General features: G+C 43.8%; 1 pseudogene; it reads left to right on the plus strand.

Moving 5' to 3' along the window:
• The first annotated feature begins 8942 nt into the window (after nucleotides 1-8942).
• LOC125556297 (uncharacterized) lies at nucleotides 8943-12287 on the plus strand (annotated as a pseudogene).
• The last annotated feature ends 15505 nt before the right edge of the window (nucleotides 12288-27792 follow it).

Below are 27792 nucleotides of genomic sequence, written 5' to 3' on the forward strand. Positions count from 1 at the left end.
CGCTTTACCTAGAACAAGTATGAAACTAGAGGTACTTTGTAGGTGTTGTTGGAAAGGGTTGCAAGATAATAAAGAACACGTAAATAAAAAGTAGGGGCTGTTTAGATAAAGAAGCAATAAAGTAAATATAGCGAGTGTGGAAAAGTGGTGGTAGGAGTTTTGGAATTGTCCCTAAGCAATTTACTACTTTACTAGACCGATAGCAAGTTTTATGTGGGAGAGGCCACTGCTAGCATATCATCCCTGACTTGGAATTCTATGCACTTATGATTGGAACTATTAGCAAGCATCCACAACTACTAACGTTCATTAAGGTAAAACCCAACCATAGCATTAAGATATATTGGTCCCCCTTCAATCCCGTATGCATCAATTTCTATGCTAGGTTGAAGCTTCTGTCACTCTTGCCCTCCAATACATAGTCCTATCAACATACAACTAACTCTATGGTGTGATCCGCGCGCGCGCTCATATGATGGACACCAAAGTACAACAACATAACCACAAGCAAATTAAATCAATCATAGAAATTCATCAACCACCAATAGGACAACGAAAATCTACTCAAACATCATAGGATGGCAACACATCGTTGGATAATAATATGAAGCATAAAGCACCATGTTCAAGTAGAGGGTACAGGGTTGCGGGAGAGTGGACCGCTGTAGATAGAGGGGGGAAGGTGATGGAGATGTTGGTGAAGATGGCGGACGTGTTGGTGAAGATCGCGGTGATGATGATGGCCCCCGGCGGCGCTCCGGCGCCACCGGAAGCAAGGGGGAGAGGGCCCCCCTTCTTCTTCTTCCTTGACCTCCTCCCTAGATGGGAGAAGGGTTTACCCTTTGGTCCTTGGCTCCCATGGCATGGGAGGGGCGAGATCCCCTCCGAGATTGGATCGATCTCTCTGTCTCTCTCTCTGTTTCTGCGTTCTGGAATTCTGCCCTGGCACTGTTTCTTTTATATCCGGAGATCCGTAACTCCGATTGGATTGAAACTTCGGCCAGATCTTTTTCCAAAAATTAGCTTTCTTGCAGCCAAAGAAGGGCACAACCGCCTTACGAGGGGCCCAGGAGGGTGGGGGGGCCCACCTGGAGTTGGCGTGGGCCCCTGTCTCGTGGCCACCTCGGGCACCGTCTTGCGTTGATTTTACTTCCCAAAAATCACAAATATTCCAAAATAATTCTCCGTCCGTTTTTATCCCATTTGGACTCCGTTTGATATGGGGTTTCTGCGAAACATAAAACATGCAACAGACATGAACTGGCACTGGGCACTGGATCAATATGTTAGTCCCAAAAAATAGTATAAAAAGTTGCCAAAAGTATATGAAAGTTGTAGAATATTGGCATGGAGCAATCAAAAATTATAGATACGACGGAGACTTGTCACGCTCTGTGCACCCTGCTGCAAGTCTTTGGATCGGCGTCCGGGCTACACACCAATCTCGCTAAATCCTCCACCACTCCCATCTAGTGCACGGCCGACAAGATTGCCATTGTTACCGGGGAGCTGGCCTGTCCAATCTTGGCGTTCCCAATTTGGTACGTCGGCCTCCCTCTCTCTATGCGTAAGGTGCCGGCACCCTGATGCCCCTCGTCGAACGCATGGCCAAGAAGCTGCCAACCTGGCACGCCTCGATGCTGTCTCGTGGTGAGCTCTTGGCCTTAGCCCGGTATGTCCTCTATGCTATGCCAATTCACCTCCTTATGACTATGGCGCTTTGCCCTCCCATTCTCAAGCAAGTCAATCGCATCGTCCGGGAATTCCTCTGGCACGACCGCAGTGAGGCCAATGGTGGCCATTGCCTCGTGAACTGGCAGAAGGTTTTTCGGCCTCTCGCCCTCTTGGTGGTCTGAGGATTCTTGATCTCAGCCGCTTTGGCATCGCTCTCCGCACCCGCTGGTGTTGGCTACAGCAAACTTACCCTTCTCGCCCCTGGGGTCACCTGTAGATCCCGCCCGACCCTGAAGCTCGGGCCATCTTTCGTGCCTCAACTACCTGGGTGCTTGGGGATGGCCGCTCATGCCGGTTTTGGGAAGACCATTTGTTGGACGGTGATGTCTACTACACAACCTTCTTCTTGTAGACGTTGTTGGGCCTGCAAGTGCACAGGTTTGTAGGACAGTAGCAAATTTCCCTCAAGTGGATGACCTAAGGTTTATCAATCCGTGGGAGGCGTAGGATGAAGATGGTCTCTCTCAAACAACCCTGCAACCAAATAACAAAGAGTCTCTTGTGTCCCCAACACACCCAATACAATGGTAAATTGTATAGGTGCACTAGTTCGGCAAAGAGATGGTGATACAAGTGCAATATGGATGGTAGATATAGGTTTTTGTAATCTGAAATTATAAAAATAGCAAGGTAACTAATGATAAAAGTGAGCGTAAATGGTATTGCAATGGTAGGAAACAAGGCCTAGGGTTCATACTTTCACTAGTGCAAGTTCTCTCAACAATAATAACATAGATAGATCATATAACAATCCCTCAACATGCAACAAAGAGTCACTCCAAAGCCACTAATAGCGGAGAACAAACGAAGAGATTATGGTAGGGTACGAAACCACCTCAAAGTTATTCTTTCGGATCAATCTATTCAAGAGTTCGTACTAGAATAACACCTTAAGACACAGATCAACCAAAACCCTAATGTCACCTAGATACTCCATTGTCACCTCAAGTATCCGTGGGCATGATTATACGATATGCATCACACAATCTCAGATTCATCTATTCAACCAACACAAACTACTTCAAAGAGTGCCCCAAAGTTTCTACCGGAGAGTCAAGACGAAAACGTGTGCCAACCCCTATGCATAGGTTCATGGGCGGAACCCGCAAGTTGATCACCAAAACATACATCAAGTGGCACGTGATATACCATTGTCACCACAGATAAACACGGCAAGACATACATCAAGTGTTCTCAAATCCTTAAAGACTCAATCCGATAAGATAACTTCAAAGGGAAACTCAATTCATCACAAGAGAGTAGAGGGGGAGAAACATCATAAGATCCAACTATAATAGCAAAGCTCGCGATACATCAAGATCGTGCCATAGAGAGAACACGAGAGAGAGAGAGATCAAACACATAGCTACTGGTACATACCCTCAGCCCCGAGGGTGAACTACTCCCTCCTCGTCGTGGAGAGCGCCGGGATGATGAAGATGGCCACCAGTGATGGGTTCCCCCTCCGGCAGGGTGCCGGAACGGGCTCCCGAGAGGTTTTTGGTGGCTACAGAGGCTTGCGGTGACGGAACTCCCAATATATCTTCTTCGCCGATGTTTTTAGGGTACGTAGGCTTATATAGGCGAAAGAAGTCGGTCGGGGGAGCCTCGAGGGGCCCATGAGAGGGTAGGGCACGCCCAGGGGGTGGGCGCGCCCCCCTATCTCGTGGCTCCCTCGATGATCCCCTGGCTTGCACTCCAAGTCTTCCCGATCATATTCTTCCTAAAAATCACGCTGCCGAAGGTTTCATTCCATTTGGACTCCATTTGATATTCCTTTTCTTCGAAATACTGAAACATGCAATAAAACAACAATATGGGCTGGGCCTCTGGTTAATAGGTTAGTCCCAAAAGTAATATAAAAGTGTATAATAAAGCCCGTAATCAATCAAAACAGATAATAAAATAGCATGAATGCTTCATAAATTATAGATTCGTTGGAGACGTATCAGCATCCCCAAGCTTAATTCCTGCTCGTCCTCGAGTAGGTAAATGATAAGAGAAAGAATTTATGAAGTGTGAATGCTAGAAGGTGCACAAGTTTGATCAATGATAATTTCAATCACCTTTTCTAGCATGATAATATGTCATAACAGTATTTCATCTCATAAAACTTCTCACAATAAAGTAACAAGCAATTCACATGTTAAAGCATAGACCATAAACTTTCTTGAAAACTAGCAAACTTCATTCTCAGTCATCAAACAATTGCAATTCATCTTATTTTCAGGAATAACAAACTCCACATACTCAACTATCATATAGTCTTCTACAATTGCTAACACTCACGCAATACTAATGGTTATGGAGTTTCAATCGGACACTGAGAAAGATAGGGCCTTATAGTGTTGCCTCCCAACGTATTCACCTTTGGGTGATGTCAACAATAATAGTTCATGCTAACTTACATCCATATCAGGATCTTCCCAACACGAGGTGCTTGCCAAAGGATAAAATGAAAAAGGGAAAGGTGAAGATCACCTTGACTCTTGCATAAAAGTAAAAGACATAAAGTAAAAGATAGGCCCTTCGCAGAGGGAAGCAGAGGTTGTCATGCGCTTTTAGGGTTGGATGCACAAAATCTTAATGCGAATGAACATCACTTTATATTGCCACTTGTATATGGACCTTTATTATGCAATCCGCTGCTTTTATTTCTTCCATAACAAGATCATATAAAGCTATTTTCTTCACACCAAAAGATCATACATATTTAGAGAGCAATTTTTATTGCTTGCACCAATGACAACTTACTTGAAGGATCTTACTCAATCCATAGGTAGGTATGGTGGACTCTCATGGCAAAACTGGGTTTAAGGATATTTGGATGCACAAGTAGTATCTCTACTTGGTGCAAGGAATTTTGGCTAGCATGAGGGGGAAAGGCAAGCTCAACATGTTTGAATGATCCATGACAATATACTTTAACTGAGATGTGAGAAAACATAACCCATTACATTGTCTTCCTTGTCCAACATCAACTCTTTAGCATGTCATACTTAATGAGTGCTCACAATTATAAAAGATGTCTAGGATAGTATATTTATATGTGAAATCTCTCTTCCTTCAATATTCTTTCATGAATTGTTCAAATGACCAATACAATGCTTGCTAACCTTCAATAAATTTTCAACCTCTACTTCTTAGATGTGAAGTCATTACTCCCATTGGGATAAGCAAACGAGGCATATATAATTTCAGATTTATGACATTCAACTCATTCAACCATTTACTCATAGAATATAAGTGAAGCACACGAGTAAGTGACAAACTACTCCAAAAAGATATAAGTGAAGATCAATGAGTAGCTAAATAATTATGTAACTATGCGAAGACTCTCTCTCATTTAAGAATTTCAGATCTTGATATATTATTCAAACAGCAAGCAAAGCAAAATAAAATGACATTGCAAGGATAGCACAACTCATGTGAAGAAGCAAAAACTTAGGCTCAACCGATACTAACCGATAGTTGTTTAAGAAGAAAGGTGGGATGCCTACCGGGGCATCCCCAAGCTTGAACTTTTGTGTCTCCTTAATTCCTCTCATATCATGGTTTCTCTATTTCTCAAAAAGCTTCATCCACACCAAACTCAACAAGAACTCGTGAGATAGGTTAGTATAAACCAATGCAAAACCTTATCATTTTCTACTGTAAAAATTCACTAAAATTATAATTCCACATTGCATACTAAATATCTCTGCATATTTAATACTCCTATCCTCAAATAGAATCATTAAACAAGCAACCATATGCAAACAATGCAAACATAACAGCAATCTGCCAAAACAGTACAGTCTGTAAAGAATGCATGATTCATCATACTTACATAACTCCAACAATTATGAGAGAAAATTCCCACTGTATTAAATTTATCATAGCTCATTATGCAAAAAGTTTCAACATTATATCATTCTCTGACTTTTCTAGGGAATTTTTGCACAGCGGTAAACTTTCTGTTTTCAAACAGCAACATGTATACTAGCAAAATAAGCATGGTAAAGGCTATCCTTGACATTTTTATTGAAACTAAAGATGCAAAACATTATTCTAAATAACAGCAAGCAAATACTAACTAAATAAAATGACGCTCCAAGCAAAACACATATCATGTGATGAATAAAAATATAGCTCCAAGTAAAGTTACCGATAAACGAAGACAAAAGAGGGGATGCCTTCCGGGGCATCCCCAAGCTTAGGCTCTTGGTTTTCCTTGAATATTACCTTGGGGTGCCTTGGGCATCCCCAAGCTTAGGCTCTTGCCAATCCTTATTCCATAGTCCATCGAATCCTTACCCAAAACTTGAAAACTTCACAACACAAAACTCAACAGAAAACTCGTAAGCTCCGTTAGTATAATAAAATAAAACCACCACTTAGGTACTGTAATGAACTCATTATAAATTCATATTGGTGTAATATCTACTGTATTATAACTTCTCTATGGTTCATACCCTCCGATACTACTCATAGATTCATTAAAATAAGCAAACAACACATAGAAAACAGAATCTGTCAAAAACAGAATAGTCTGTAGTAATCTGTATCAAACGTATACTTATGGAACTACAAAATTCCTACCAAATTAGGAAGTCCTAAGCAATTTGTTTACCAATCTAGAGAAAAAAGAATCAGATCAGAAGCATGTTTCTGTGAATTAACAAATCTAATTTACTGTGTGCAAAAGTTTGTGATTTTCAGCAGGATCAACACAACTATCACCGTAAGCTATCCTAAAGGTCTTACTTGGCACTTTATTGAAACAAAAGCTATAAAACATGATTACTACAGTAGCATAATCATGTGACCACACAAAAACAGTAAGGATAAATATTGGGTTGTCTCCCAACAAGCACTTTTCTTTAATGCCTTTCTAGCTAGGCATGATGATGGCAATGATGCTCACATAAAAGATAAGAATTGAAACATAACGGGAGCATCATGAAGCATATGAATAGAACATTTAAGTCGAACCCACTTCCTATGCATAGGGATTTTGTGAGAAAACAACTTATGGGAACAATAATCAACTAGCATAGGAAGGTAAAACAAGCATAATTTCAAAACTTTAAGCACATAGAGAGGAAACTTGATATTATTGCAATTCCTACAAGCATATGTTCCTCCCTCATAATAATTTTCAGTAGCATCATGAATGAAGTCAACAATATAACTAGCACCTAAAGCATTCCTTTCATGATCTACAAGCATAGAATTTTTACTACTCTCCACATAAACAAAATTCTTCTCATTCGGAATAGTGGGAGTGTCATAAGACACTTGAACACTAATTTTTTTCCACATTAAAAGAGTAATGTTCAGAAAAAGGGTAATCATAATCATGACAAGATTTGTAAATATAATCATCACTACTTTTTATAGCATAAGTTTCATCACAATAATCATCATAAGTAGCAACTTCGTTCTCATCATAATCAATTGAAACCTCTCCCAAGATAGTGGAATCACTAAATAAAGTTGACACTCTTCCAAATCCACTTTCATCAATATAATCATCATAGGTAAGAGGCATGCTATTATCATAACAACTTTGCATATCAAAACTTGGGATGCTAAAAATATCATCTTCATTAAACATAGCATCTCCAAGCTTGGGACAAACATTAATTTCAGCAAATATATTCTCAAATATTTCATCCTCATCAAACATAGCTTCCCCAAGCTTGGGCCCTTTCATATCATAAGCATAATCACTCTCATCATTAAAAATATGGATAGCACCAATAGTATAGCAATTATCATCATCACAATGAGTAGTAGGAGCAACATCATTTGGGAGGGATACCTCTCTAACTTTGTTGCTCCTTCTTTTCTTTTTCTTCTTCACATTATGTGTGGGTTCAACCTTCCTCTTTGAGCTCCTTATTGACGAGATTGGTTGAATCACTAGTAGAAAAGGACCTAATATGAGACACATTAGTGCCGGTTTGATTTTGAGCTGGCACTAATGTGTCCATTAGTGCCGGTTCCAACGGCTAGCCGGCCGTTCTCATTAGTACCGGTTCGTGGCGAACCTTTAGTACCGGTTCGTGGCACGAACCGGTACTAAAGAGGGTGGTGGCAGGGTGTTGTCAGTCTGGGGCCCCTCCAGCACCTTTAGTACCGGTTCGTGTCATGAACCGGTACTAAAGGTCGCCATACATAAACCCTTCGTCCACCCGGGCCACTCTGTTCTTCCCTGTTCCCCTCACTTCCTCTGTTCTTCCCCTCTCTTCCTTGATCTCCTCACAAATTTTGCCCAAAATTTGTCAAGATTTGAAGGCCCCCATCCATTCAAATGATCACAAAGGTTAGCAACTTTGTCCTTTCAACTCTCATTGCTAGATTAGCTCTTGCAATGCTTTGTATAGTGATTAATTTGGGAGGAATTATATTTGCTAGTATTTGATTTATATGCAATTTGAGGTCAAAAATAACACTTAGTTTGCATATGTAGGTGTGGTTTACTTAGTGCCTTCTAAATCTCCGTCGTAACCACCGTCGATCGCCCGCACCGTCCCGTCGTCGGCACCACCTTGCGGTGAGGCTCTTGTTCATGAATGTTTTACATTACCAAATTGATGTTTGTGTGATTTGGATATATAGTTACTCATATAATTATCTGACCCGTACGTTGTTTGTTATACATAGTGCCATGGTTTTGATATCCGTCCCCGTCGGCCCTCGTCCTTGTTATGATTCGGATGTGGTATATTCTCTTCTAAAACTAGTTGTTGCATTTTGTGTTTATGACAAATTATTCCCATCAAGTTGACATAGATATTTTTATCTAGGAGGTATGTGAACCGAAAATTCCAACCGACCCTATTGTCGAGAGGTTAAATTTAGTTGAAAGAGAAAACGAGTATTTGAAAGAAAAATTGAAAAGAATTGAGGGGGAGAAGATGGAATTGGAGTTGCATCTTGCCGATGTCGTTGATGATCACAAGATCAAGATGGAGAAAATGAGGTTGAAGATTAGAAAGATTAGAAAATATGCCATTGATAGTGTGGCTTGGTATCATTATGCTGTTGGATCAATTGTTACCCTAGTTGCGATCTTCATCGCATTTGTTGTTGCATTTAAATTCTTTAGCTAGAGAGTTATTTGTATGTTGCATTTAATTAAGTGTTGTATATGAAATTTATGTATGAACTTTATGTATGAACTTGTATTAATTTGGTCTATTCGGTGTTGTGTAATGAAGATGAGCCGACAATGGATGTATGATGACCGATGCTCTCCCGAGTTCATTAATGGCGTGCATACTTTTCTGCGGGCCGCTGAGGCAAACAAGCGGGCAGATGGTTTTATGCCTTGTCCATGTGCTGGCTATAAGAATGGTCACAGTTACTCTACGTCAAAAACCATTCACGTCCACCTATTTAAGTCCGGTTTCATGCCCCACTACAATGTTTGGACCAAGCACGGAGAAATAGGGGTTATGATGGAAGACAATGAAGAAGAAGAGGACGACGACGGCTATCCTAGCCATGGGTTCCCTGAATACGATGATACAACAATGGGGGAAGAAGCTGAGCCGGCAATGCAGGAAGAAGATGAAGAAGAGGCATCAGATGAGCCCGCTGATGATCTAGGTCGGGCCATTGCTGATGCAAAGAGAAACTGCGCAAGTGATCTGGAGAGGACGAAGTTGCAACGCATGTTAGAGGATCACAAGAAATTGTTGTACCTGAATTGCGAAACTGACAAAAAAAAGTTGGGCACCACACTTGAATTGCTGCAATGGAAGGCAGAGAATGGTGTATCTGACAAGGGATTTGGAAAGTTGCTGGTAATGATAAAGAATATGCTTCCAAAGGACAACGAATTGCCCGAGAGTACGTATGAAGCAAAGAAGGCTGTCTGCCCTCTAGGGTTAGAGGTGCAAAAGATACGTGCATGCCCTAATGACTGCATCCTCTACCGTGGTGAGTACGAGGATTTGAACGCTTGCCTGGTATGTGGTGCATTGCGTTATAAGATCAGTCGTGATGACCCTGGTGATGTCGAGGGCGAGCGCCCCAGGAAGAAGATTCCTGCCAAGGTGATGTGGTATGCTCCTATAATACCACGGTTGAAACGTTTGTTCCAAAACAAAGAGCATGCGAAGGCGATGCGGTGGCACGCAGAAGACCGTAAGAAAGACGGAAAGTTGAGAGTACCCGCTGACAGTTCGCAGTGGAGAAAAATCGAGAGAAAGTACTGGGAGGAGTTTGCAGGTGACCCAAGGAACGTATGGTTTGGTCTAAGCGCAGATGGCATTAATCCTTTTGGGGAGCAGAGCAGCAACCATAGCACGTGGCCTGTGACTCTATGTTTGTATAACCTTCCTCCTTGGTTGTGCATGAAGTGGAAGTTCATTATGATGCCAGTGCTCATCCAAGGCCCTAAGCAACCCGGCAATGACATTGATGTGTACCTAAGGCCATTAGTTGAAGAACTATTACAGCTGTGGAATGGAACAGGTGTACGTGCGTGGGATGAGCATGAACAGGAAGAATTTGACCTAAAGACGTTACTGTTCGTGACCATCAATGATTGGCCTGCTCTCAGTAACCTTTCAGGACAGACAAACAAGGGATACCGTGGATGCACGCACTATTTGGATGATACCGACAGTATATATTTGGATAGTTGTAGGAAGAATGTGTACCTGGGACATCGTCGATTTCTTCCGACAAGGCATCCCGTAAGAAAGAAAGGCAAGCATTTCAAAGGTGAGGCGGATCACCGGACGAAGCCTCACCACCGTACTGGTGCTGATGTACATGATATGGTCAAGGATTTGAAGGTAATCTTTGGAAAGGGTCCTGGCGGACAACCTGTTCCGAAGGACGCTGACGAACGCGCACCCATGTGGAAGAAGAAATCTATATTTTGGGACCTGCCATATTGGAAAGACCTAGAGGTCCGCTCCGCAATCGACGTGATGCACGTCATGAAGAATCTTTGCGTGACCCTGCTTGGCTTTTTGGGCGTGTATGGGAAGACAAAAGATACACCAGAGGCACGGGAGGACCAACAACATATGCACAGAAAAGACATCATACATCAGGGTCAGGCCAGCTACGCTCTTACCAAAGAAGAGAAGGAAATCTTCTTCGAATGCCTGCTCAGCATGAAGGTACCGTCTGGCTTCTCGTCGAATATAAAGGGAATAATAAATATGGCAGAGAAAAAGTTCCAAAACCTAAAGTCTCATGACTGCCACGTGATTATGACGCAACTCCTTCCGGTTGCACTGAGGGGGCTTCTACCGGAAAATGTTCGATTAGCCATTGTGAAGCTATGTGCATTCCTCAATGCAATCTCTTAGAAGGTAATCGATCCAGAAATCATACCAAGGTTACAGAATGATTTGGTGCAATTTCTTGTCAGTTTCGAGTTGGTGTTCCCACCATCCTTCTTCAACATCATGACGCACATCCTAATTCACCTTTGCGAAGAGATTAACGTTTTGGGTCCTGTATTTCTACACAATATGTTCCCCTTTGAAAGGTTCATGGGAGTCTTGAAGAAATATGTTCATAACCGTGCTAGGCCAGAAGGAAGCATCTCGAAGGGCCATGAAAATGAGGAGGTCATTGAGTTTTGTATTGACTTCATTCCTGACCTTAAGCTGATTGGTGTTCCTGAATCGCGGCATAAGGGCAGACTGGAAGGAAAAGGCACGCTAGGAGGGCATCAAATAATATGTATGGACGGGCATTCTCTCACTGAAGCACACTACACAGTTCTACAGAATTCTGCCTTGGTGGCTCCGTATATGGAGGAACACAAGAATTTTCTATAGTCCAAACACCCGAAGAAGTCTGACGACTGGATTACACGTGAACAAACGAGGACTTTCACCAATTGGTTGCAGAAACGTGCCCTGAATGATGGCGATATTCAAAATGACCTGTACTCGCTGTCCCAGTTACCATCTTCGAATATAATGACTTTCAAAGGGTACCAGATAAATGGGAATACATTTTACACGATCGCCCAAGATAAGAAGAGCACCAACCAAAATAGCGGTGTCCGCTTTGATGCAACAACCAACACGGGAAAGGAAACATATTATGGTTACATAAAGGACATATGGGAACTTAACTATGGATCAGGTGATTTGAAGGTCCCTTTGTTTCGGTGCAAATGGGTCAATATGACACGAGGCGGGGTAACGGAAGACCCGCAGTACGGAATAACAACAGTGGATCTCAACAATCTTGCGTATGCAGACGAACCATTCGTCCTAGCCAATGATGTGGCGCAGGTTTTTTATGTGAAAGACATGTCTACCAGGCCGAGAAAAAGAAAAGATAAGGAAGCGAATGGATCATACGACGAGCCAAAGCGCCACATAGTTCTTTCAGGAAAAAGAAACATCGTGGGAGTGGATGACAAGACAGACATGTCAGAAGATTATGAAAAGTTTGATGAAATTGCTCCATTCACAGTGAATATTGACCCGAGAATCCAGTTAAATGATGAAGATTTTCCATGGCTACGGCGCAAAGGGACACACGCGAAGAAAAAGTTTCACACCCAAAGATTTGGGATGTGATCGGCTTCACTATCATCACTTTATTCTGTGTTTCACACCCAGGAGGGAATGTCTATAATAGTTAGGGTAGTTATGTGTTTTGGCATTTGAAACGCGAAGAAATTTTATGTGCAAACAAATTCTTTTCATGCATTTACTGATTTTTTTTCCAGCTAAATGACCCTGAAATTGAAAAGCATTTCAAATGAACTCAGAAAAGGTTGAAAGTTGGCATGGTATCATAATTTCATACAAATAGCATGTGCAAAAAAGTAGAGAGGGTTACGGCAAAAACTGGATGCACTTCGTGTACAAAATGGACAATCTCTTTCGAAGTATCAGGGTTTCCGACGAAAACTGAACTGTTACAAAGGCATTTCATTTTTTAAATAACCTAAGCATTACCAAATTGAATATAATGATAAAACACACCAATATTAAAAAAGAATCACTAAAAAAACTTTTTTCAAAGTTAAGTTATTCACAAACTAGTGATTCACACAAATTTCAAATAATTCAAAATTTAAACTATTCAAATTTGAAAACTACCGGCACTAACAGAAAGTTTGTAATTTTTTGTACCTAAAGCAAAAATATTCACAAAGAAACTCTAAATACAGCAAAAAACAACTCAAAAATAAATAAAACAAAAATAAATAAAGCGAAAAAAATTAAGAAAAAAAAGCCCGCCTACTGGGCCAAAGCAGCCTGTATACGACTAGGAACACAACCTTTTGTTGGGCCAGGATGCAGGCCCGCAAAGGCCCAGTAGGCCCACTGGGTGGAAGAGGACAGGTAGGCCCAGTAGGCCTGCTTAGGAGAGGAGCTCGAGAGAGCTACCGCACTGGGGCTTATAAACCAGTGCCGTAGCACCTCGGCTAGCGAGGTGGGACTAAACTTGTGCACCGCCTGGAGCCAGCGCACCCCCTTTAGTACCGGGTCATGGCTCCAACCGGTACTAAAGACCCCCCCCCTTTAGTACCGGTTGGAGCCACCACCCGGTACTAAAGGGGGTGCGCTTCCCGCCGCTTGGCCTGGCCAAAACAGACCTTTAGTACCGGTTGGTGGCTCCAACCGGTACTAAAGGTCCATCCTATATATACAACACTGGAAAAAAATTCAGTTTCCCTCTGTTTCTTCCCTCTGTTCCTCCCTCCGTCGCGCCGCCCTGCCCCGATCGACGTCGTCCCCGTCGACATCGCCGCCGCCGCCCCTCGTCGCCGACCCCGGCCGTCCCCGCCCCTCGTCGCCGCCCCCGTCGACGTCGCCGCCCCGGCCATCCCCGTCCCCGTCGTCCCCGTCGTCCCCATCGCCACGCCCCGCCCCGTCCCGTCGCCCCGTCGTCGCCGCCCCGTTCCGTCGCCCCGTCGTCGCCGCCCCATCGTCGCCTCGCCGGTGAGCTCGCCCCGGCCGCCATGTCCACACACACACACACACTACACACACACACGCACACACACACACTACACACACACTACACACACACACACACTAGTTTGTTTGTTATAAATTTTTTCTGTTTTTTAGTTATAGAAATGTTAGAAATTATTCTGTTTTTAGTTATATAAATATTAGAAATGTTATAAATGTTTTCTGTTTTTTAGTTATAGAAATATTTATAGAAATGTTAGCAATTTTTCTGTTTTTTAGTTATATAAATATTAGAATTGTTATGGAAATGTTAGTTATATAATCAGGAAATTTTAGAATTAGTTTTAGTTAGATGAATTAGATTAATGTCAAATTGTTAGAATTTGCATATATATAGAATTTTAGTTATCACAATCCAATCATTTAAAAAATGTTACTTTTTGCAGGCATATAGTATTTGTTCTCAATGATATGCCCGGGACTGGGCTCCGCCGGGCTGGCACTGGGAGGTGCTACCTGGAGGGGCGCGCCGCTTGGTGAGGAACCCGACCTCGGGTCCCGTCGTCGACCCTGATCTTCTTTGGTGGCGTTCGCGTGGGCCACATTCGGTGCAGAGGCAGCCGGCCCCGCCGGAGGTGGTGCGTCGCCGTGTCAGGGAGGAAGATGATCACGTCCATCGCTACATGGCTGCTATGGACGACGTCAGGTTCTCCACTACTTGGCGGGTTCTTTGGGCAGATGACCGGAGATATGATCCTGTGATGGTTCCTTCTCTTTGGGTGTGCACCGCCCGCGCCCCAGGAACCGCGAGTGGCGCCCTAGATTCTTCTGTAGTACTCGATCTTTATTAGGTACCTAGCCAGTGATGTATTCGATATATAATATTCGAGACGATGTATTCGAGATTATATATATTAAGACGATGATGTATTCGAGATTATATATTCGAGACGATGTATTCGAGATTCAATTTTTACTTATTGATTAATTGCATCCATGCATTGTAATTTGAATACTAAATTGTTTTATATTTCTTCTGTATTAGTAAAGTAAAAGCTATGGCGGACAATACCGGCAGAGAGAGAGAAGAGGAATTGTTCGACATCATACGCAGCCCTCACAGGCTAGATGATCTGAATGAAGCAGATGACGGCTCCCAATATCTGAACAATACCGGAGAGGGTGATGAAAAGATATTCGATCTCGACGACCGAGCTGATGAAGTCATGAACTATGATTATGATGACACAGACAATGTTTGTGATGACACAGACAATGCTGATCTTCAAATAACAAAGACTACCGGCGAGGTATATTTATATAAGCATGCATCATGGTGATCATCACATGTTTGTTTATTGAAGATATATTAACGAAGGTGGCGGACAGCGTTGCTTTTCCAGTTACCCCCGAAGCAACCTACCATTGCATCCCGATTCCAGAGGGCTATGCTCGTGTCATGGTTGATGAAGTGGTGGACCCATATTCAGGGCTAACGCTTGACATTCCTGGAGGTGAAGACGAGCGCACACTGGGAGAGGCCATACATCGTATCATCCTATGGAGAAAGGATTGCATCATCTTTCGAAGTCCACCGACACCGCGTCGTCTACCGACTCCTCCTCGAAGTCCGCCAACGAGTCAGCAGACTCCCGCTCCTCCAAGTCCACGAACGCATGAGACGACTCCTCCTCGAAGTCCGCCACCTCCTCCAAGTCCCCGAACGCGTGAGCTGACTCCTCCGGTTTCAAGTCCGGCACAACATCATGCCACTTCTCCGGTTTCAAATCTGGCACCGTGTCAGGCCACACCTCCTGCTTCAAGTCCGGCACATCGTCAGGACACCTCTCCTGGTCCAACTCCACGTCAGCCGTCTCCGCCGTCTCAGCAATCGCAAAAGAGACATGCCACAGCTTTGGTGCGTAGTGGTACGAGTCGAGGTAGTTCAGGAAGTATAGGCGGAGACAAGCGATATAAATATGGTCCAGGCCTCGCTCCTCTTCCTCAGAGGCCTTACGACATGACTAAGGAGCAAAACACAGCCATAGTGCAAGCCCAAGTGGACGCCCATTTTGGACCGAAACCGGCACCGCTGCCAAAGGAGAAAGTGCCTGAGAAAGTAATTGACCACTTCATTCGTATGGCTAGAGAACCAGCTCCCAAGCTTGTTGACTCGGACTATGAGCGCCAAATCAGGAAACTACATCGAGAACGGCTAAAGAAGGAAGCGAGCTCGAGCTCGAGCCAACAAGCAGCTGGCAAAAAATGCGGGAAAACCGTTCCCCAGTTGGGAGAACAGGCGGCGCAAGCGATCCCCCCGCTTGTTGTGCCAACAACACATGAGAGGAGTAGTACACGCGCCTAATATTATTGTGGGCAAACCGTTAGCGTTCCCCAGCATGGCGACGTGGTAATAACGGAGGATCATATAATGCAGGCTCAAATGCTCAATATCTCTGTTGGACAACTCCTCGAAATCGAGCCCATGCCTACGCTTAGAGAATCGGAAATAGCATGGAAATATGTCTGGGGCCTACCTTTGGTCCATCCAGACAAGGTCAAGGACCTCCCAACGAGAATGTATCAATTGCATCAATGGTACATGAACATTACCAAGAATTCCAATCGAGAGTCCCTCATGGTGAATGTCAAGCATGAGCATTATTACCATGAGAAAGCTCTGGCCATTGAGTATCCAGAACTATTTCAGTTATACAATCAAGACGCAATCGACAAGTCTATCGTCAGTTGCTATTGTCTGTAAGTGATTTCTTTCTGTAATTTAAGTCTCAAGCTAGTTATGTAGTGATAATTTTGATCAATCATTACATGTAATTATCCTCACTATATTCTTTTTCTGTGGTATTATATGCAGGATGAAGATGTATGAAATGAAAAAAGCTGGACGCTATGGCGTTGGGTTCATTGACCCAAATACCATTAATGAGGACATATGGCAGATTAAATGTTGTCAAAATGCTGTAGAGGAAAGCATGCTAGAGTTCTTGAAGCGCCTCAATAGCAATGAAGATATACTACTTCCTTACAACTTCCCGTGAGTCACACTCTCTTGTACTACAAATTCTGTTTTTGCTTACTAGCTAACTAGATGTTAATGATTAAGTGTATACGGTTTACGGTAGTTGATTAATTTTATGCACATGCCCGCTTAATTAAGACATGCAAACGTGTGCGTATGCAGTTGGCACTGGGTCTTGTTAGACATTAAAGTTGAGGAAGGAAAAGTTGAATTACTAGACTCACTAACTAAAGAAGATACAGACTACACCATCGTGAAGGGGATAGTCAACAGGTAATTTCAATCATTATTAACTATATCTTGGCCTATTAATTATTAGTTCGTCATTTCCTGATATGAACTATTTAATAACCCCTTTATTAATTTTCTTTGCCGGCGGGCAGGGCATGGGCAAAGTTCATCAAGGTGACTCCAGGCAAGTGGCCAAAGAAGTTGTTTTGGCATCGACCCAAGGTAAGTAATTAAGTAGTACTAGCTAGCTACCATCTCTTTAATTCTTGTTTCAATATCATTAATTAATTATCATGCTTGATTAATCATTATCTGATTCAATTCCATTCTCGTAAAGCCCCTGAAGCAGGCGCCGGGGAATGATCTGTGTGCATTCTACGTTTGCGAGAACATTCGCATGATGACGTGCGAAAGGAGCAGATCTGATAGACAGGACTGGCTACGTTTGTCAGAACACTATTCACACCATTATCGATATCTAGTCACACAACTAACACACATGCATACTGATCTCCTTCTTAACAGTTCAGATCGGTGCGGGATAAGCTCCTACCATCGGACCGCATACTAGCACTTCAAGAGGAAATAGCCGGATTTTTGCTCGACCAGGTCATAGATCCCAAAGGAGAATACTATTACCCGCTACCGCCCCCATGAACCACTTGTCATCGTGCTCCGGAGGCACCAAAGGCAACATATGTAGGAGAAATTGTATATGTATATACATGTGTATGTGTGAATAATTAATGGTGTTGGTTTGTGAGACATTCGATGATATATATATATATATGCGGTTCTACGTACGAGAAAATCTATTTATATATATGCATAATGTGTACAATTTGTAGTATCGTGAAATACCATCAAACAAAAAAAATTGAATGGAAAATAAATCAACCCCCCCCAAATATTTAGTACCGGTTGGTGTTACCAACCGGTACTAATGGCCTACGCGCAGCCCGGGCTTGGCACTTTAGCGTCGGTTCATGACGAACCGGTACTAAAGGGGGGGCCTTTAGTCCCCACTCTTTAGTGCCGGTTGGCAAACCGGCACTAAAGGCCATTACGAACCGGCACTAAAGCCCCGGTTCTGCACTAGTGAATAGAAAGCTCCTCCTCATTACCTGATTCATCATAAGAAATAATAGGAGGATATTGGGAAGTCTCTTCCCTTTCATTAGTATTCTCATCATATTCTATTTGCTTTGTTTTCTTTAGGTAATTGGCAATATAAGGATTTTCAATGCAATTCTCCGCACAAAACATATAAATCGTTTCTAGATCAAAATCAAGAAGTTTATAACGGGCAAATTCTGGAAGGTGCTTAATTAAACGATTCATTTCTTCATAACCCATAAGCAAACTAAGTTCATTATAATGGGCAAGGGAAATCAAATCATCACAATTTTGGACACGATTCGATCATGAAACAACTTGCATCGGAGATGTAAATGACCACTTTCATTGCAAAGTTCACAAGTATGGCCAAGGAAATATAATTTTTCAGCACTCTTATCTAGCCTTTCTTGTAACAATTTAGTTTCTAAATGCTTATGCCTCTTACAATATCTATCTTCTCTATTTGGTGTGTCCATGCAAACCCAATGCTCTCCATAAAGAAGTACTTCAAAGAGTGCCCCAAAGTTTCTACCGGAGAGTCAAGACGAAAACGTGTGCCAACCCCTATGCATAGGTTCATGGGCGGAACCCGCAAGTTGATCACCAAAACATACATCAAGTGGCACGTGATATCCCATTGTCACCATAGATAAACACGGCAAGACATGCATCAAGTGTTCTCAATTCCGTAAAGACTCAATCTGATAAGATAACTTCAAAGGGAAAACTCAACTCATCACAAGAGAGTAGAGGGGGAGAAAAATCATAAGATCCAACTATAATAGCAAAGCTCGCGATACATCAAGATCGTGCCATAGAGAGAACACGAGAGAGAGAGAGAGATCAAACACATAGCTACTGGTACATACCCTCAGCCCCGAGGGTGAACTACTCCCTCCTCGTCATGGAGAGCGCCGGGATGATGAATATGGCCACCGGTGATGGGTTCCCACTCCGGCAGGGTGCCGGAACGGGCTCCCGAGAGGTTTTTGGTGGCTACAGAGGCGTGCGGCGGTGGAACTCCTGATCTATCTTCTTCGTCGATGTTTTTAGGGTACGTAGGCTTATATAGGCGAAAGAAGTCGGTCGGGGAGCCTCGAGGGGCCCACGAGAGGGTAGGGCGCGCCCAGAGGGGTGGGCGCGCCCCACTGTCTCGTGGCTCCCTCGATGATCCCCTGGCTTGCACTCCAAGTCTCCCTGATCATATTCTTCCTAAAAATCACGCTGCCGAAGGTTTCATTCCGTTTGGACTCCGTTTGATATTCCTTTTCTTCGAAATACTGAAACAGGCAATAAAACAACAATATGGGCTGGGCCTCCGGTTAATAGGTTAGTCCCAAAAGTAATATAAAAGTGTATAATAAAGCCCGTAATAATTCAAAACAGATAATAAAATAGCTTGAATGCTTCATAAATTATAGATACGTTGGAGACGTATCAGACGGCTGATATGACTTCAACGTATCTATAATTTTTTATTGGTCCATGCTATTATATTATCGTTCCACTAGTAGAAAACAGGGCTTTGGTTAAGGCCAGGATAAGGGCATTAATCCCGGTTCACTCATGAATCGGGACCAAAGGGTGCGTCAGTCCTGGTTCGTGAGGCCAGGGCGCCGGCCGGGCCTCGGGGGCCATTGGTTCTGGTTCGTCTGACCCTTTTGGTCTCGGTTCCAGACACGAACCAGAACCAATGGGCCTCGCTCCTAGCCCAGCACCTTTAGTCCCGGTTGGTGGCTGGAACCGGGAACAAAGGTTGTCCTTTAGTCCCGGTTTTAGCCACAAACCGGGACTAAAGAGAAGCCTATATATACCCCTGCCTCTGCCCACTCAGTTCTTTGTTTTTTGGCCAGCCATGTGGGAGAGGTGTGTAGATCCTTGCTTGCGAGTACTTTGGATGAGTACTCACGGTTGCTTTCTCCCCCCTTTTCCCCCCTTTCCTTTCTTTCTGGTTGTCACAACCAGATGCTGGAGTCCAGGAGCCAGACGCCACCGTCGACGACGACTCCTACTACGCTGGAGGTGCCTACTACTACGTGCAGCCCGCTGACGATGACCAGGAGTAGTTTAGGAGGATCCCAGGCAAGAGGCCTGCGACTCTTTCGATCTGTATCCCTGTTTGTGCTATCCTTCTCAAGGCAAACTTGTTTAACTTATGTCTGTACTCAGATATTGTTGCTTCCGCTGACTCGTCTATGATCGAGCACTTGTATTCGAGCCCTCGAGGCCCCTGGCTTGTATTATGACGCTTGTATGACTTATTTATGTTTTTAAAGTTGTGTTGTGATATCTTCCCGTGAGTCCCTGATCTTGATCGTACACGTTTGCGTGCATGATTAGTGTACGATTGAATCGGGGGCGTCACAGGTGTGTGTTGCTCTAGCTCTCAACTCCTATGCACATGAGGTGTTCGATGAAATGCCCGAGCCACAGTTAAGCTTTCTCCTCTCCAAGCTCGACCTCCAAGCTCCATTTTCCTCAAGATTTGTCTAGGTTTGGCGGTCCGTCCTGTCCTGTCCCCGTCCTCACCGCCATCGATCGCCCGCGCCGATCTTGTCGCCGGCACCACCGTGGTGAGCCTCTTGTTCTTATCTTCTTTCTAAAAAATCTTACTTGTATGATTTAGATAGATACTTGTATAATTTTCTTACTCTTATTATTGTTTGTTATTATATAGTGCCATGGTTTTGGTATCCGCCCCCGTCGGCCCTCGTCCTGTCTATGATTCGGATGTGGTATATTATCTTTTATAACTATTTGTTTCATTTAGTGTTTATGACAATTATGCCGACCAACGTGACATAGATGTTTTTATCTAGAAGGTATGTGAACCGGAAATTCCCAGCCGACCCTCTTGTCGAGAGGTTAAATTTATTTGAAAAAGAAAACAATTACTTGAAGAAAAATTTGAAAAAAATTGAGGAGGAGAAGATGGAATTGGATTGCATGTTGCGGATGTCGTCGATGATCACAAGATCAAGATGGATGCAATGCACTTGAAGATTAGAAAGATTAGAGAATATGCCATTCATATTGAGGCTTGGTATCATTATGCCGTTGGATCAATTGTTACCTTAGTTTTGATTATGATCGCATTTGTTGTTGCATTTAAATGTTTTACATAGTTTCAGTGTATGTTTTACATGCTCTAGAGAGCTATATGTTGTTCAATGAGAACTATGTATGAACTTTATGTATTTATTTTTTCAGTAATAACATTTGATCACTACTGTAGTTTGGTTTTAATGTGATGATGAACTTCTATTAATTTGGTCACTTCTCTATTCATGATTTTCTGTAATGGTTTTTGACACACTTAAATGCACACAGATGAACTGACAATGGATGTACGGTGACAGACGCACCTCCGAGTACATTAAGGGCCTGCATAATTTTCTCGAAGTGGCTGAGGCAAACAAGCAGAATGATTTTATGTGTTGTCCATGCCCTATTTGTGGGAATACGAAGTCTTACTCTAACTCGAAAACCCTTCACATCCACCTGCTTGAGAAGGGTTTCATGCCACACTATAATGTTTGGACCAAGCATGGAAAAAGAGGGGTTATGATGGAAGACAACGAAGAAGAAGAGGATGATGACAACTATCCGCCCCCCGAATACGGTGATGCTGCAACGGGGGAAGCTGAAGATCAAGAGGAACCAGATGATGTGCCCGATGATGATCTTTGCCGGGTCATTGTTGATGCAAAGAGACAATGCCAAAGTGAAGGGAGAAGTTGAAGTTCGATCACATGTTAGAGTATCACAAAAAAGGGTTGTACCCAAATTGCGACGATGACAACACAAAGCTTGGTACCACTCTGGAACTGCTGCAATGGAAGGCAGACAATTGTGTATCTGACAATGGATTTGTGAAGCTACTGAAAATAATGAAGAAGAAGATTCCAAAGGATAACGAATTGCCCGACAGTACGTACGAAGCAAAGAAGGTTCTATGCCCTATAGGATTGGAGGTGCAGAAGATACATGCATGCCCTAATGATTGTATCCTCTACCGCGGTGCGTACGAGGATTTGAACACATGCCCGTTATGCGGTGCATTGCGGTATAAGATCAGTCGAGATGACCCTGGTGATGTTGAGGGCGAGCACCCCAGGAAGAGGGTTCCTACCAAGGTCATGTGGCATGCTCCTATAATACCACAGTTGAAACGTCTGTTAAAAAACAAAGAGCATGCCAAGTTGATGCGATGGCACAAAGAAGACCATAAGAAAGACGGGAAGTTGAGAGCACCCGCTGACGGGTCGCAGTGGAGAAAAATCGAGAGAAGGTGGGGGGACTTTGCAGGTGACGCAAGGAACGTATGGTTTGGGTTAAGCGTAGATGGCATTAATCCTTTTGGGGAGCAGAGCAACAATCATAGCACCTGGCCCATGACTCTATGTATCTATAACCTTCCTCCTTGGTTGTGCATGAAGCGGAAGTTCATTATGACGCCATTGCTCATCCAAGGCCCTAAGCAATCCGGTAACGACATCGATGTGTACCTAAGGCCATTAGTTAAAGAAATTTTACAGTTGTGGAATGTAAAAGGTGTACGTGTGTGGGATGAGCACAAATAGCAGGAATTTGACCTACACGCATTGCTGTTTGTAACCATCAATGATTGGCCTGCTCTAAGTAACCTTTCAAGACAGACAAACAAGGGATACCCCGTATGCACGCACTGCTTAGATGACACCAAAAGTATATATTTGGAGAAATGCAGGAAGAATGTGTACCTGGGACATCGTCGATTTCTTCTGACCAACCATCAATGTCGAAAGAAAGGCAAGCATTTCAAAGGTGAGGCGGATCACCGGAAGAAGCCCGCCCTCCGTACTGGTGATCACATACTTGCTATGGTCAATGATTTACATGTAATATTTGGAAAAGGGTCCTGGCGGATAATCTGTTCTGAATGACGCTGAGGGACGCACACCCATGTGGAAGAAGAAATCTATATTTTAGGACCTACCCTATTGGAAAGACCTAGAGGCACGCGCACCCATGCTAGGCTTTTTAGGCATGTATGGGAAGACAGAAGATACACCGGAGGCACGGGAGGACTAGCAACGTGTGCATGAAAAAGGCGACATGCATCCAAAGCAGTATGAAGGTCCTGCTAGCTACGCTCTTACCAAAGAAGAGAAGGAAATATTCTTTGAATGCCTGCTCAGTATGAAGGTCCCGTATGGCTTCTCGTCCAATATAAAGGGAATAATAAATATCCCAGAGAAAAAGTTCCAGAACCTAAAGTCTCATGACTATCACGTGATTATGAAGCAACTGCTTCCGGTTGCATTGATGGGGATTCTACCGAACAACGTTTGATTAGCCATTGATGGTTCACTAGAGCTTGCACAATTTGTTAGCACCTTTAGGATCACTAGAGCTTGCACCATTCCATAGATGGATCACTGGAGCTTGCACACTTTGTTAGCACCTTCAGGATCAACAAAACCTTCTGGTTGCATCATATACAACTCTTCTTTAAGAAATTCATTAATAAATGCAGTTTTGGCGTCCATTTGCATGTTTTCATAATCATAAAATGCGGCAATTGCTAACATGATTCAGACAGACTTAAGCATCTCTACGGGTGAGAAAGTCTCATCGTAGTCAACCCCCTAAACTTGTCAAAAACCGTTCACAAAAAGTCGAGCTTTGTAGATGGTGACATTACCATCAGCGTCTGTCTTCTTCTTCAAGATCCATTTATTCTCAATGGCTTGCTGATCATCGGGCAAATCCACCAAAGTCCATACTTTGTTCTCATACAAGGATCCTATCTCAGATTTCATGGCCTCAAGCCATCTGTCGGAATATGGGCTCATCATAGCTTCTTCATTGTTCATAGGTTCGCCTTGGTCTAGTAACATGACCTCTAGGACAGGATTACCGTACCACTCTGGTGCGGATCGTGCTTTGGTTGACCTATGAGGTTCAGTAGCAACTTGATCTGAAGTTTCATGGTCATTATCATTTGCTTCCTCTCAAGTTGGTGTAGTCATCACAGGAACGGATTTCCCTGGTGTGATACTTTCCAATTCGAGAGAAGGTACGATTACCTCATCAAGTTCTACTTTTCTCCCACTCACTTCTTTCGAGAGAAACTCCTTCTCTAGAAAGGTTCCATTCTTGGCAACAAAGATTTTGCCTTCGGATCTGTGGTAGAAGGTGTACCCAATTGTTTCCTTAGGATATCCTATGAATACGCACTTCTCCGATTTGGGTTCGAGCTTATTAGGCTGAAGCCTTTTGAGATAAGTGACGCAACCCCAAACTTTAAGAAATGACAACTTAGGTTTCTTGCCAAACCACAGTTCATACGGTGTCGTCTCAACGGATTTAGATGGTGCCCTATTTAACGTGAATGCGTCTGTCTCTAATGCATAACCCCAAAACGATAGTGGTAAAAATCAATAAGAGACATCATAGAACGCACCATATCCAATAAAGTATTGTTACGATGTTCGGACACACCATTACGTTGTGGTGTTCTAGGTGGCGTTAATTGTGAAACAATTCCACATTGTTCTAAATGAAGGCCAAACTTGTAACTCAAATATTCGCCTCCGCGATCAGATCGTAGAAACTTTATTTTCTTGTTACGATGACTCTCCACTCCATTATGAAATTCTTTGAACTTTTCAAATGTTTCAGACTTGTGTTTCATTAAGTAGATATACTCATACCTACTCAAATCATCTGTGAAGGTTAGAAAATAATGATACCCGCCGCGTGCCTCAACACTCATTAGACCGCATACATCGATATGTATTATTTCCAATAAGTCATTAGCTCGCTCCATTGTTCCGGATAATAGAGTTTTTGTCATCTTTCCCATGAGGCACGGTTCGCAAGTATCAAATGATTCATAATCAAGTGATTCCAAAAGTCCATCTGCATGGAGTTTCTTCATGCACTTTACACCAATATGACCAAAACGGCAGTGCCACAAATATGTTGCACTATCATTATCAACTTTGCATCTTTTGGCATCAATATTATGTATATGTGTATCACTATAATCAAGATTTAACAAGAATAGACCACTCTTCAAGGGTGCATGACCATAAAAGATATTACTCATATAAATAGAACAACCATTATTCTTTGATTTAAATGAATAACCGTTTAGCACTAAACAAGATCCAGATATAATGTTCATACTCAACACTGGCACCAAATAACAATTACTCAGGTCTAAAACTAATCCCGAAGGTAGATGTAGAGGTAGCGTGCCGACGGCGATCACATCGACCTTGGAACCATTTCCGACGTGCATCATAACCTTGTCCTTAGCCAATCTTCATTTATTCCGCAGCTCTTGTTTCGAGTTACAAATATGAGCAACTAAACCAGTATCAAATACCCAGGCGCTGCTACGAGCATTAGTAAGGTACACATCAATAACATGTATATCAAATATACCTTTGCTTACTTTGCCATCCTTCTTATCTGCCAAGTATTTGGGGCAATTCCGCTTCCAGTGACCAGTCCCTTTGCAGTAGAAGCACTCAGTTTCAGGCTTGGGTCCAGCTTTGGGCTTCTTCCTGGGAGTGGCAATGAGGGAGTCCTGGATTAGGGGGTGTCCGGATGGCCGGACTATAGCCTTTGGCCGGACAACTGGACTATGAAGATACAAGCTTGAAGACTTCGTCCCGTGTCCGGATGGGACTTTCCTTGGCGTGGAAGGCAAGCTTGGTGAGGGAGTCCTAGACTAGGGGGTGTCCGGATAGCCGAACTATCATGATTGGCCGGACTCCAAAACTATGAAGATACAAGATTTAAGACTTCGTCCCATGTTCGGATGGGACTTTCCTTGGCGTGGAAGGCAAGCTTGACGATACGGATATGTAGATCTCCTACTATTGTAACCGACTCTGTATAACCCTAGAACTCTCCGGTGTCTATATAAACCGGAGGGTTTTAGTCCGTAGGACACAACAATCATACCATAGGCTAGCTTCTAGGGTTTAGCCTCCTTGATCTCGTGGTAGATCTACTCTTGTACTACCCATATCATCAATATTAATCAAGCAGGAGTAGGGTTTTACCTCCATCGAGAGGGCCCGAACCTGGGTAAAAACATCGTGTCCCTTGTCTCCTGTTACCATCCGCCTAGACGCACAGTTCGGGACCCCCTACCCGAGATCCGCCGGTTTTGACACCGACATTGGTGCTTTCATTGAGAGTTTCTCTGTGTCGTCGCCTATAGGCCCGATGGCTCCTTCGATCAACAACAACGCGGTCCAGGGTGAGACTTTTCTCCCCGGACAGATCTTCGTATTCGGCGGCTTCGCACTGCGGGCCGATTCACTTGGCCATCTAGAGCAGATCGAAAGCTACGCCCCTGGCCATCAGGTCATATTTGGAAGTTTGAACTACACGGCCGACATCCGCGGAGACTTGATCTTTGACGGATTTGAGCCACAGCCAGGCGTGCCGCACTATCACGATGGGCATGATTTAGCTCTGCTGCCGGACAGTGCCCTGGAGGCCGCACAAGAGTTCGCTCCGACCCTTAGTTCGGATCCGACGGCGCCAATCGAGGATGGATGGTTGGACACCACCTCGGGGGCTGCTACATCTACAGCGATGGAGCCGAATACCGACCCTGTCCCTCATGAAGCTCGTGACTCCAAGGTGTCGGACTCCTCTCCGGACCCCGAACCTTCCGCGCCCTTGCCAATCGAATCCGATTAGGCGCCGATCATGGAGTTCACCGCTGCGGACATCTTTCAGCACTCGCCTTTCGGCGAAATCTTGAACTCGCTAAAGTGTCTCTCTTTATTAGGAGAGCCCTAGCCAGATTATGGTCAGAACGGTTGGGATGCGGACGACGAAGAAATTCAAAGCCCACCCACCACCCACTTTATAGCCACTGTCGATGACTTAACCGATATGCTAGACTTCGACTCCGAAGACATCGACGGTATGGACGACGATGCCGGAGACGACAAAGAACCAGCACCCACAGGGTACTAGAAGGCCACCTCAACTCACGATGTATATATGGTGGATACACCTAAAGGAAGCAATAACGAGGAACAACGGGACGCTGCGAAGGATAATTCCCCCGAAAAACAGCCGAAACGGCGACGCAAACGCCGCCAAAAGTCCCGCCTCGACAACGACAACACCCATGTAGACCCAGCCATAGAGCAGGGCGAACCGGTGGACGACGAACATGCCCCCGAGCAACTATCCGAACAGGATGAATTAAATAAGCAATCCACCCTAGGCGAAAACAATAGTCCGGATGATCTCACACCGGACACATCGTTGGAGCAGAAGAACCTCCACAAAAGGCTCGTCGCCACTGCACGAAGCCTGAAGAAGCAGAAGCGGAAGCTCAAAACAGCGGAAGACGTACTCATAATGAGATGGAGCAAAGTACTCAAGACCGCAGACAAATACGGCGATAGTCACCAAGCAAAAAGCTACCCGAAGCGTAAACTACTGCCAGAATTTGACGAGGAGGCCGTAGAGCCCCCACAATCAAAAAACAAAGAGGCCGCCCGGTCGGATGGACGACCACATGGAAAACAAAGAGCGGCAAGCGGCGCTGCACACAAGCCGGCACGTGATCCATATAAGGATCCTCGTAAAGAGGACGGCCGGGTCAGGTCCATTTATGGGTCCAGAAAGCAAGCTTCAGAAAGCAAAACAACACGTCGAGTATTCAAAAATCACGGCACACCCAAATACAGGGGCGCCGCACACCCCTTATGTTTCACCGATGAGGTGCTGGATCAT

Source organism: Triticum urartu, chromosome 5A (assembly GCF_056163025.1).
Source record: "Triticum urartu cultivar PI428250 chromosome 5A, HENAU_Tu73, whole genome shotgun sequence".
Classification (NCBI taxonomy): Eukaryota; Viridiplantae; Streptophyta; class Magnoliopsida; order Poales; family Poaceae; genus Triticum; species Triticum urartu.